This window comes from Chaetodon auriga, chromosome 1 (genome assembly GCF_051107435.1).
Source record: "Chaetodon auriga isolate fChaAug3 chromosome 1, fChaAug3.hap1, whole genome shotgun sequence".
Classification (NCBI taxonomy): Eukaryota; Metazoa; Chordata; class Actinopteri; order Chaetodontiformes; family Chaetodontidae; genus Chaetodon; species Chaetodon auriga.
The window spans coordinates 11,051,409-11,063,896 of record NC_135074.1 but is presented as its reverse complement, the minus strand read 5'-3'; positions in this window follow the sequence as shown (position 1 = coordinate 11,063,896).

Sequence of the window (12,488 nt, the reverse complement as noted above, 5' to 3'; positions counted from 1 at the left end):
GAAGTACCATCCGGTTCTGAGGTAGCTGCTGGTGGCAAAAATGGCAACCCTGGCCGTGGTGACAGAGGTGGAGGAGGAGGCAGAGAAGATGGTATGAGAGATGGCACAGTGGACCCTGCTGTGGTTGCTAACTTGATGGTTATGTCAATGCTCGCTCCTCTTCCATTCCTGGAATCTATTAAACTGCAAGCAGTACCTGATTTTTATGGTGTGCATGCATCTGCTGAGTAACCATCCTCATTATGCGAGCTTTACTCGTTGGTAATGCTTTCTTATTAGGGATGGGGCACAATTTTTTTTTAATGGTCATTAAATTACAAAAAATCTCATTTATGAAATTATCATCGTCTTAAAAAAATTCCCCTGTTTTTAATCTGTGTGGGCATGACACAGTTCATTTGGTGTTGTGGGAAGTAGATCCCTCCTGGGAGGGTAACAAGTAACTGCAGGTTGTTGCAGCCACCATCCAGTACATACAACAAGAAGTGAGTTATATTAGTCAGTGTGCAAGAATCCAGATAAGCTCAGGTTGCAGCTTGACACTGTTAGAAAGTCGTGTTAGTTAGCTAGCTAGACACAGGCTGAAGTGAAGCATCGTACTTAACAAAACATGCGAAATTCTCGAGTGGTTGTCCACGTTATTACACACAACTCTAAACAGTCTAGCAGATGGTATCCTGGGACCATATAATCCGAAACTGAGCAAATTCCATCAGACTTTCATCCAACAAGACAACACAATATTCTATACAATAATGCTGCAAGACATGGGGCCCGGCCCTAATGCTGGGTCTGTTTGAACCTGTGACTGATTACAGGACCACTTGACCACCTCGCCATCCTTGCAGCGTGTTGCGTGGCAGAGCCCAGTCACAGAATACCTACTTACTGAGCAGTGGAATACAGTTCACTTAGGGATTCAATATCCACTGCGTAAACACGATATAAGCAAAGGCTGCTAGAACTACTTCTCAGATCACTCAAAACCAAATCAGAAGACTTCTGGCTTAATGTTTTCATTCATAAACCTGAAGAGGACTGGGGACCAGATGTGCAGGCTGAATAAGTTATTTGCCATCGCTTTAAACTCCAGTGGTTTCCTGGTTTTGTAATGTCTGTTCATTCTGGCAAACTGACCACAGCAACAGCAGATAACCAAGGTTTGGGATCTTTGCCACAACAAAACACATGCAGTGCCAGTCAAGAGTTTGTACAACACCTTCAAAGTAGTTGCTTTTCTTTTTTGTCTACATTTTGGTTCAGTGCTGAAGACATCAAATCTATGAGCTAACACCTGTGATTCTTCACAGTAGCCGCATTTTGCCTTGATGAAAGCTTAGCACACTGTGGGTATTCTTTCAACTGGCTTCATGAAGTCGTCACCTGGAATGCATTTTCAATTGCCTTGTCAAAATGAACAACCCAACTAAGTTGAAAGAGAAAAAGGCTCTTTGTCTTATCACAGAGATATGGTGACAAAGCAGGATAACTCACTGTGGTCTGGAACACACAGCACGTTTAATTGCACATACAAAGGATATCTGATATCAAATAAAATATATTCCAAAAGTACAGCCATATTGACTTAGTAGCTTTTTCTGCAAGACATTCTTTATTTTGTTGTCTACAAGGGAGTTTATCATTCCACTCTTATTTCACGGTTTCTTCTTTCTGCAGCAAAATTTGTAGTCAACATGATAGATTGCATGCTTTATTAAAGTAGTGCCATTCAAAATCTGCAACAACTGCCTTTCTTCTTTAGTGCATCACACAAAAACTCTGTTTAGTATCGCACAGATTATTGACCACATGGACACACATGCGCACACACACACACACACACACACACACACACACACACGCACACACACACACACCATCCTCTCAGGAAATCTACTGCTGATGGACATGATAACATCAGGACCATTCTCCTTCTCTGACAGATTGCAGACTAGGAACCAACTCAAACTGGATTACAAATGAGAGTAAAAGAGATACAGGGAGAGGGGGAAGGTAAAAACAGAGAAAATGAGAGCATGAAAGAGAGAGGAAGAAAACTGAGAAGGAACCAAGGACCAGACATGCAAAGAGGTAGAGACATCCACCCAGGGCTGGGTGAAAACAAACATTCCCCCCTCACTCATCACCGGACGGGTTTGTTTTCCCCGTCCTGCTCTGCTTTGTCTTTGTAGATAGCCATTGCATGTCATAACCTCTGTACTTCTCAGCATTGCATAATAAAACAAAAAACAAAAACCTTGGCCAACGCCATGTAGCTATAAACACGAAGCTTCTCCAGTTGTAGGTTGTAGGTTCCACATTTTTTTCTTTGAACTTATAGCAACTAACTGGTCTTGACCTCTGATTTTGTTTGCCTCCAAAGTTTAGCAGTGATGTTGATTAGAGGTTTAAATTCAGTGAAAATGTTGGAGCTGACCATTATTACTTTGTTACGATCCTGCAGATCTGTCTGTGCGCCTTGCCTCAGAAACCCGCTTCATCGGAGCTCCCTTTGTTTCTTTTCAATCACCTTTTGAGTGTGCTTTTCTTTGTTTGTTTCACTCCTTTTGAGTGCATTTTGTGTTTGTCTATCCACTCTTTATGAGTGTGTTTTTTTTGTTTCACATTCCTTGTTTAAAATAAATCATTTTTGTTTGATAATTCCCTCTCTGGTGTGCATCTTTGGGTCCAAAGAAATTATTCAGGTGTTCTGCCTGACATACTTGGCTAGTCATTAACTAGAGAGGAACAGGCAGCATATGCAGTAGTAATTAGGTGTATTTGGTTACAGCTTCATTAAGCATAGATTTAAATGTTGATATCTTGAATCAGCTTTTTTGTTTGCAGGGATAATCTTGTCAAGTTTAATGCCATTTTTGGATAGACGGGCATGGTAAAAGGTTAGCGTTTCTGACAGTATTTGTAACAGGTGCTACCTGACTTTATAGACTTCTTTAATTTAACACATTTCCAGTCTCCCTTTGTAAAGCACTGCTTATTCTTGACTAGAACTGGCTTCTAACTGCCAATATAGCACTTTACTTTTCCAAACACACAGGCATGCAGAGATGTGGCATTGATACAGCAGTTACATCCATCATGCTTTGTTCTGGTTCATAGTTGAACTTATTGGCAAGTTACATAACAGTTCACCACTAGCTTAGAAGTAGCCTCGCCTATCATTATCAAAGAGGTCCCCCCCAACATTTTGTTTACATTAATACGTATTAAACAATTTTTCAGCACTCCAAAAATTTTTCAGCACTCCAAAAATTGTCCGTAAGGTGCCATTGTAGTTTTCTCGTAGTTATGTTTCCACACCGTATGTATGCGTGACAAAGTAATGGAATGAATACATTTCCTTCCTCATAAAACACATGTAAAGTCGTTTTCTCACAAGATTTCGAACCTTGGCTCATTACTGCCACCTGTAGATCAGTGGAATAATATGAAAGCATCGGCAGCATCACCCACAAGCATACAAGTGTGCAAGTGCATGAGATAGATAACACAGGAACCCACTCATAGAAAAACTATCTCTAGCGCCAGTCGAGTTCAAAAAAACAAAACTGGGAATTATTTTATCTTGATGACCTAAAGTTCGAGAGAGACAAACTCAATAAACTGCTAAACTCTCTTTGTATACCTCTCTCCGCTCTTTCTCTCAAATCCAAATAAGCTTCATTGGCATGAATGTTAAGCTACATTACTGTCTCTCTGAATGCTTAATGGCTTTATTGATGGGAAAATGTCTTGCTATGGTTGAGTGCTGAAATTGTGCTGTTAATGTAGTTATATTGCTTGACATTGTGTTGTGCAGCAAGAGCAGTCCTCAACCACAAGATGCATCCAGGCACAGTACTGCTGTGCAGGTCACCCACATTTTGGTAGTGCTCAGAGTCCAAGACACAATCACTGTAGTAATAGACCCAAAATGGATGCCAGGGGGTTGTCAGTCCTTGGGAGAGACCTCATTTAGGATAGCTAGAGGGTGGGAGCTTTTCCTGGCCTCTCAGTGTTGGCTCAGTGTATCTGGTACCTTCATCCTGACGGCGGCAGGAAGAAAAGCCTGTTGTGAATGGTTCTCCTAGCCTTCTTCTTCAGCCTCCCATCCACAAAGCTTCTTCAGTACTTAACTGACTGCTGCATTCCTGGTATTTACCCTCTGTTGGGTCGTCTTTTGAATAGTCATCAGGTTATAAAAATTGAATACTTAATGCAACGCTTGTCTTGAAAACAGTATTTTCCCTTGTTTGTAGCGTGTGTGGGTGTAGTTCATCGGATATTATGGGAAGTTCCTGATTACCAACACCACTACAATGTCTCACTACCGGCCTTCATCAGCAGTCGGTCCGGTCTGCTCTGGTCCACTAGTTAGCAGCTATGACCCCAGCTAAAGAAACCTGTTCTCCCTCAGCTCTGGTCAGACAGCACACAGTCAGCCCATTGATACCGTCTGGTCCTGCTGCTTTCTTGGTGTTCACACACTTGAAAGTCCTCCTGACATCATGCTCAGAAAGGGTCATAGGTGTGAAAGGTGCACCCACCCATCCATTAACTCTTTCATATATTTGACTGTGGCGCCTATATGCAGAAATGATGATGAACAGACACACAATATCAAGAGCAGAAAAGAGGTAAAACAAGACAAAAAAAAAAAAAAAACTGAGCCACACAAGTCAAGCAACTTAAATAATATACGAGCTGAGTAGTACTCCCACCTCCCCACTCCCAGTCCTCTCTCCTCAGAGCAGCACTGTCCAGAGGTTACAAAGATCAGTGCTGTTGATCCTAACATTCTGTCCCATTCATATAGAGACTGTTGGTCTCCAGCTCTGTTCTAATTACTCCAGCCTGTCACTAAACATATATCGGAGTCTCTCCAGGTGGAGGGTATCAGTCAGTGTTGTTATCCAGGATTTTGAACTCAGCACATCTTTCTTTTTACAGACCAGGACAGGACAGGAGAGCTCTGTGAGTTTTTAGATTTTCCCGATGTACTCAGTATCACCAAGAGTGGATCTGGTCTTATTTGAGTTTGAAAAATCTTTGGAAAGAAAGAAAATATTGTAACCCAGTATTTTTTGTAATTTAGGGCATATAGCAGAACTATAGAGTAAATCTGCCTCTACTTGGTTGTATTTTTCACAAATTGGGGACATTTGGGAAGATGTTTTCTAGTGGCTTTCCTTCAAATAATGCAGCCTGTGTAAAACCTTCAACTGTATAAAACAGTGCCGAGCATTAAGGAAAAATATATTAATGTCATTCAAACCCTTATTCCAGATGTCATCTGCTGATTCCATCATTTTTTTCCTGGTCCTTCTTTATACAGGTCGTATTTGCTGGTCGAAGTTCTTACATTGTATCATATAGAAATTACGTTGCATGTGTGTCCACTGTACAGTCCCCCAGACACTGGTCCAGCTTTTCAGATGCTTTTGTCACAAAAATGTTAAAATTCAGGTATCTATAAAATTTGTCGATTGCAGCTCCTATTTATTAAACTGTTTTGTCACTTGCATCCAAATCTGGAGAGTACAATGAAAAACAGGACTGCAACAATAGCACGATTTTTAAGACGAACAGGAGACATCATGCTAACACCAAGCGAGTGTGGTAGACAGTCCTCTTGCTCCACATCCAGCCAGCCAGTTGGCCCTCACAATCGTCTCCTCTAGCCAGTATGAGACACAACAGATGTTGGACATAATAGTGCATGAAATCTGGTACAGCCTGTCCCCCATTTGATTTACGTTTGCACAGGTGACCCTTCCCTATTCTGTAGGTAAACAGGTAAGTTTTGAAAGAGGTATAAAAACTGAGGGAGACAAATCATCTGAACTGTGTTTACCTATCAGTTTGGTCATAAACTTGTCTAGTATAGCTGTATAACTTGCTTATATAGGGAATTATGTGTCTTTGTGATTTCTACCTTCAAATATGTGAATTTCTCCAAATTCAGCTTAAATGGAACCTGTTCGAGCCTGTTAGGGTCACTGTAATGAATGGGCAAGAGCTGGCTTTTGCTCCAATTCATCAAGTATCTCAAGAAGTAAATAATACAAACTCATTTCCAAAAGAGTTGTACAATGTAAATAGAAACTTAATGTGATACAAAACACTGAAACTCCATCTTCAATTGAAGATAGCACAAAGACAATATATCTAATATTGAAACTGAAAAACTTGAAAATTACATCCTCATTTAGAATTTGATGCCAGCATCATGTTTCAGTGTTGGGACAGGGTCATGTTTAGCACTCTGCTGCATCACCTCTTCTTTTAACAACACTCTGTAAGCGTTTGAGAACTGAGGAGACCAACTGCCGTCATTTTGAATGTGGAATGTTTTCCCGGTCTTGCTTGGTGTGCGATTTCCGCTCAGTCCATCTTAAATGAGCTCAGACCAGAGAAGGTGGTGGCGCTTCTGGATCTGTTTTATATACAGTTTCCTCTTTGTGTTGCGTCCACAGATGGTGGATTTTGAAAGTGCTCCTGAGCCCATGCAGTTATGTCCACTACAGAATCCTGTCTGTTTTCAGTGAAGATCACAGACATCAAATATTGGTTTTCAGTCTTGTCCCTTGCGTACAGACTCTTTCTTTAGATTCTCTGAATCTTTTAATGATATTATGTACTTTTGAGATTGAAATCCCCAAATTCTTTGCAGTTTCATGTTGAGAAACATTATCCTTAAACTGTTGCTGTATTTGGCAGCAGAGTCTGTCACAGACTTTACTTCAGAAAGACTCTGTGGATGCTCCTTTTAGACCCAATCATGTTACTCACCTGTTGCCAGTTAAACTCATTCATTGTGAGATGTCCCACCAGGCACTTTCTTTTAGCTTTTCACAACTTTTCCAGTCTTTTGTGACCACTGTCACAACTGTTTTGGAAGCTGTTGCTGGCATCAAATTCTGAATGAGGATATAATTTTCAAAAAACAATTACACTTCTCAGTTTTTTCTATGCATCTAAACTCAACATGTACATGTCCTCCTTAAGCATCCATTTAGGATGAATCCTGTCTGATCGGTATGCTGATCAGAGTCATCTAGCTAAGACTTTGCCAAGTAGTGACACTGGTCTGTATGAACCTACCGAGTCCCTATCTCTCTTAAGAATAAGTATTTTAGGCTAGTGTGGGCAGTTTCTATGTGTGTAAAAACTGTTTTATACCCTCAGTTAGTGCATGGCCTTGAAAGTTGTATGAGTTTTCAGAAAAATAGCTAAATGTTTTGTTGATATCCTGATGTGAGATAGCAGGAGTGCCAGTAACAGATTTAATGATGTGAATGGTCCTATTGTTTTCCCTTTTCTGCAACTGCCTTGCTAACACTTTGTCTGATTTCTAACCCGATAGGTCTGTTTTGTAAATATGAAAGCTTTCAAGATTTTTCCAGAAAGTAATAGATTCAGTTTATATTTGAGAACAGAAATTGTATTATGTGTCTCAATGGATGTGATCGTAATCATTCTAACCTCCTGCGTTTCTTTTGTGCAGATTGGACGGAGATGACGCATCCATATGTTCTGAATGTCTCCTATAACAAGATCGGTGATACATCATCTTTATCATTCATCTCAAAAAACAACAACCGAGGCTCTTAGTACTCACAGAAATGCTTCTTTATAACTAGTTAGAGATCAAACCTCAAGGATCTCTATGCTTCTGGCGCCTCAAGCAGCCTCAGTGAAACAGAAACAGGACAATGCTCACAAATGATAATCACAGTATTTAGTGTTATGAACTCCTGGTACAAATTTACCATCCACTGTACTGAAACAAGTACAGTACAAGATCCTCCACACATGAAATAAGTTTGTACATTTAATATACTAATTCAGTTCAATTCTGCAATTGCAGCCTTGTGTAAAAATAGAATATTTCTAAAAAAGTCATCATAAGCTACTCCCCAAAACTTTGTAGAAAACCCTGAATGGTACGCTTATCCATTTTACCATGTGCTTCGTGTCCCCTGTAGAAAGTCACATCCTCTTGCAGCTCTCCCAGACAAGACTTTGCCTTCTTTTACTGACGTGTTAATAACGTGAGCAAAAAGTTGAGCTTCCTCCCGCTCCTACATCTCCTTCTAATACCTGTCACTGTAGCTGTAGAAACAGATCACTATCATGCAATGTTTCCTGATGCCCTGTCCTTTATCAGTAAGAAATATACTCTACTCTAACCCACTAAAGTAACTAACTAATGTTATGGAAAGATCCAGGCCTCATGCTCATCAGGAGCTAGTGGGTGCACCTGTGATCTTGACCCTCAGGTGATGCTGATCCCAATCAGCATGACTGGGAGGCTACATAAGGAGGCTGGGTTTCCCTGCCTGTGGTTGGTTGTGTCTCTCCGTGTTCTAATTTGGTCTGAATGAGTTTGACTGTTTATTTTGAAGAGTGTTTTCCAGTCCACCCTTTTCCCCTGTCTAGTGACTCTCACTTTCGTTCCATTTCGAGCCCATTTTTCTTTTGTTTATCTATCATTTTGGTAGACTTAGTGGGTAGCTAAAGGGATTGTTAATCCCACTGCCTTTTAGAATTCAAGGGGCTCATATTTCTGTCCACCTATTTGGTTTTTTGACATGGTTATGTGCTGTTGTTGTTATTTTCCCACTTGCGACCCCTGTTCTTCAGTTTTTCTTTTCTGGGGAAATGTAACAGGGTTAAGATCACAGGTGCACCCACTAGCTCCTGATGAGCATGAGGCCTATGACCTGGATCTTTCCATAGCAAGTGACATATCATATGTAAACCATATTGCAGTAAGTCTAAATCAAAATGGCATCAATGTTTGGCATAATACATGCACGCACACACAAACTGCCACAGTCTGTCTCCCTCTTCCACTTATTCACCAGATACCCTTGGACCTAAGCACACACCTGTTCCCCCTTCCCTCGTCTGCTCTGCACACACCCTCACCTGCAAGTCATTTGATCATCAGCTACTCACCACATGGTCTACTTCCTTTGTCCCCTGCCACATTGTCAACCCTCCTGTTGTCTTCGTTTTCTGTTAACTACCTTTGTCTTCCCGGTCAAAATTGACCGTTCCCTTCTAGCTGATTATAAATCCATGAAAAAAAAATATATATATAGTCACCTAATGTGGTGTTTAGTCTTTTTATCAACTCAAATTCTTGTGAACAATACCAGATGCCATGTTTGAACAAAGTCAAAGAATCTTATGACAAACAGATGAAATTAACTACATAATTTAGAGAGGGAAATTGTCAATCGGTCAGATTTGACCACAAAGACAACAGGAGGGTTAAGTCAGTACCTTGTGCTTTATGTCATCACTCTTTGGCCTCAGGTCTTACATGTTGTTGATCTCTTACCTAGTTACATGTATCTGGAACCTGCTTTTCTCTGACTGTCTTCAGTGTTTGTTCTTTTGTCCATTTATTGGACTTTGATTTCCTGCCTGCTCTATTTGGTTTTGTTTGCTTGTGTTAGACTGCTTTTTGGTTTTGACCCTTGTGGCACTCATTTAATGCCACATGCTGCTTTCATCTGCATTTAGGTCTATCCCTATTGTACCCGCCACCCTGGCACATACATACTTGCATGCTTAAATGAATGCTTGTGTGCACACTCCTGGTGCACAAGGCAGTAATGTAGCACTGTGAGCCCCTGATGAGACTTCATATACCATAGGAGACAAAATTCCTACCTTAATATAAAGCATTTTATTTTCACATCAACACGTTCAAATAATTAGAAAGTCACTGAATTTTATTTTTAAATATGCTTCCTCCCTCCACTTTGTTTTCCAACTGGGTAGGATTGGATTCATTTTCACTTCTATGTCAAGGCAAAACAGCGCTGTTCCTGTTGTTGTTACTGATGTTTCAGATCCGGTAAGCATGGATGTGAACTGAAATAGGGGGTCAGCATAACTCAATCTCTCTGATCTGTTCTTGTTTTTATTTGATCGTTTGATGATTGAATGAACACAAATGTCCTCAGTGTCTATAGTATATTTTATTTTATTCAACCTGGGATATAGATCATGCTTAACTGGAGGCTGCAAATACAAGCCTGTAGGTCTTATCGCAACACTGTTAGCCCTGACTGTGAACATTTGGAGTCACACAGAAGTCTGTTTAGTAATGACATGATAGATTATAGTGGCTGCACCATGAGAGGAAAAACAAGAACAAAGCGAGAACAAAAGGTTAACATTCAAATCATTAAATCAAGGTTAGATTACGTCAATGATATCACCCCTGGATATCTCATCACATACTGTTACATAGACATAGACACAGTATGATCATGAAAAGGCAGAATTGTTTACTGTTGATGAATGCAGAAATGTGCCTCTGTTTAAGTGATTTTCCAGTTGATGTTGTTAACACTTTTAGAGCGGCACTGTGTCTAATTTTAAATGTGAACCTCATTGTAACCTTCCCAGAGGGATTTCTAACTGATTTTTGTGGTCTGCAATGGAAGTATGTGCGTGACATGTGTATGTGTACACAGTATGTGGTGTGTGGGCCTGTGTGTGTTTTTTTTTAAGTATGCATATGCACAGATGTATGGCGTAATGTGTGTTTATGGGCATTTCACACCATATTTGGTAGCAGTGTTACAAATGGTAATGAAACTGCTGAACTGAAACAATACTGTGGAGGTAAAACAGTGTGACTCAAATGGGATTTTAATATGGACTTAAACATATGTGTGGCTAACAAAACAATACTTTATTATTAAGTGTGGGAAGACCCCAGTCATAAATAATAAAAAAAAACATTTTTAACCCTACATGTGATTTATCATGCAGTGGAAAGAGGGTTTCAGATAATAGCTTCTACAGCATATTCCTCTATAAAATTATTTTAGTACAAGTTACATGTTTTTTGTTTCCTGGACATGGATTCATTTATGTATCAAGTGTCCAGATTGAATGACCTAAGGTCAGAAGTGCTTACCAGGAGTTCTGAGAAGCTGTGGCCATATATAACTATATCTTCTGAGGCAATCAGACTTTGGCGTTTATTAGATTCATGTCTGGTTTTGCTTGGGAGACAGGAAACAGGCACTAATTTTATGGAAACCTTTGCTACTATAGCTAAATAAAGATGGACTGAAACCACAAATGTGGAGGAAAGGGTCACATAGTCTTTACAGTTCTCTGATTCTTGTAAAGACTATTTGGAATTAGTCCAGGTTCTTTGTGGTATTCACAGTTGTAGGGGTGGCCCAAGAAATAAACAGGAAATACATCATCCACAGAGTGTGCCCATGGGAGGAGAGGAGTTTCCTGCCTGTGTGGAATGCTGACTATCATGCCATGCCCACAGCTGCTCTATGGTTGCACAGTGTCCAGGTTGGCTATCACCACATTTGGAATAGACTGGGGTCGTTAACCATAACTGTACGAGATTAATACTAGTACAGTGTACTGTAATAGAAGTGCTATATAGAACAAAACAGCTGCAGAATCAAATAAGTTTAACAATTACATTTGGCATTCAGACATGGAAAACACCTAATGGGGCATTCCATCCATCAACACAGAAGAATGCTCACATGCACAAGTACAATCAGATATTTTTGTTAAATCTCAACCATTTGAAGACTGTTATTGTCACAGCTGGACATCACAGTGGAAAAACTTATTGCTCAATGAGTTCAGTTCACATTTCCAAGAATAACAAATCAATATTTTCTGGACAAAACAGAGGTACCCTCCACAAGCTATGGATTTAAACCTCACAGTAACCCTTACCCTGGCACCATCAGCCAGTGACGAATCAGCAACCTGTGATGTTTACTTCAAGTTGTATACATCACAGACGAACTGGTGAACAAAGAGGAGCGTTCATATACAGCACTGTGGAGCAGACAAATCTCATGATGCACAGTGAGAGAGCTGCCACTAAAAAATGACTGAAATCTGAAATACTGTTGCATCTGTAATAGTTGCATGTGATAAGACTTTTGTCAGCATATGATAAAATGGGCCTCTTTCACTGTAGCTACAGGTAGCGAAACTCCAGGTATAATCCTCTTCCCACACAATACCTCCTAACTAACCTTTCCATAACAGCGCCTTCAGTGCTCTCCTTGTGTCAGGATTGTCTTCATGAAGTGTTCCTGCCAACCACAAAAGGTTTTACTGCACAGTCACATGGATTATTCCCTGGCAATTGGATTATGAGTATAGAACAAGTCCTCAGTCTAAAGAGGCACATTAGAAAATGGCTCTCCTTTGCCCCAATCGCATTAGTGCTGCACAGAGCTGCCAATTAAGAAGCAGTCAATGGTGGTCCGGCATGACTTTTATTAGTTAAACAAATTTGATGAAAGTTTGTGGTTTTGACCTTTTTTCTGCATTAAGGTGCAACTGGAGGCATTGAGGAGCACAGATGAGATGGAAAAGGCAGATTATTCAAGTCTTACTTTAAAACAACAGATCAGAGGTGCGATTATCTGCTATGAAAATGTTCTTTATCTAATTAGGTGACT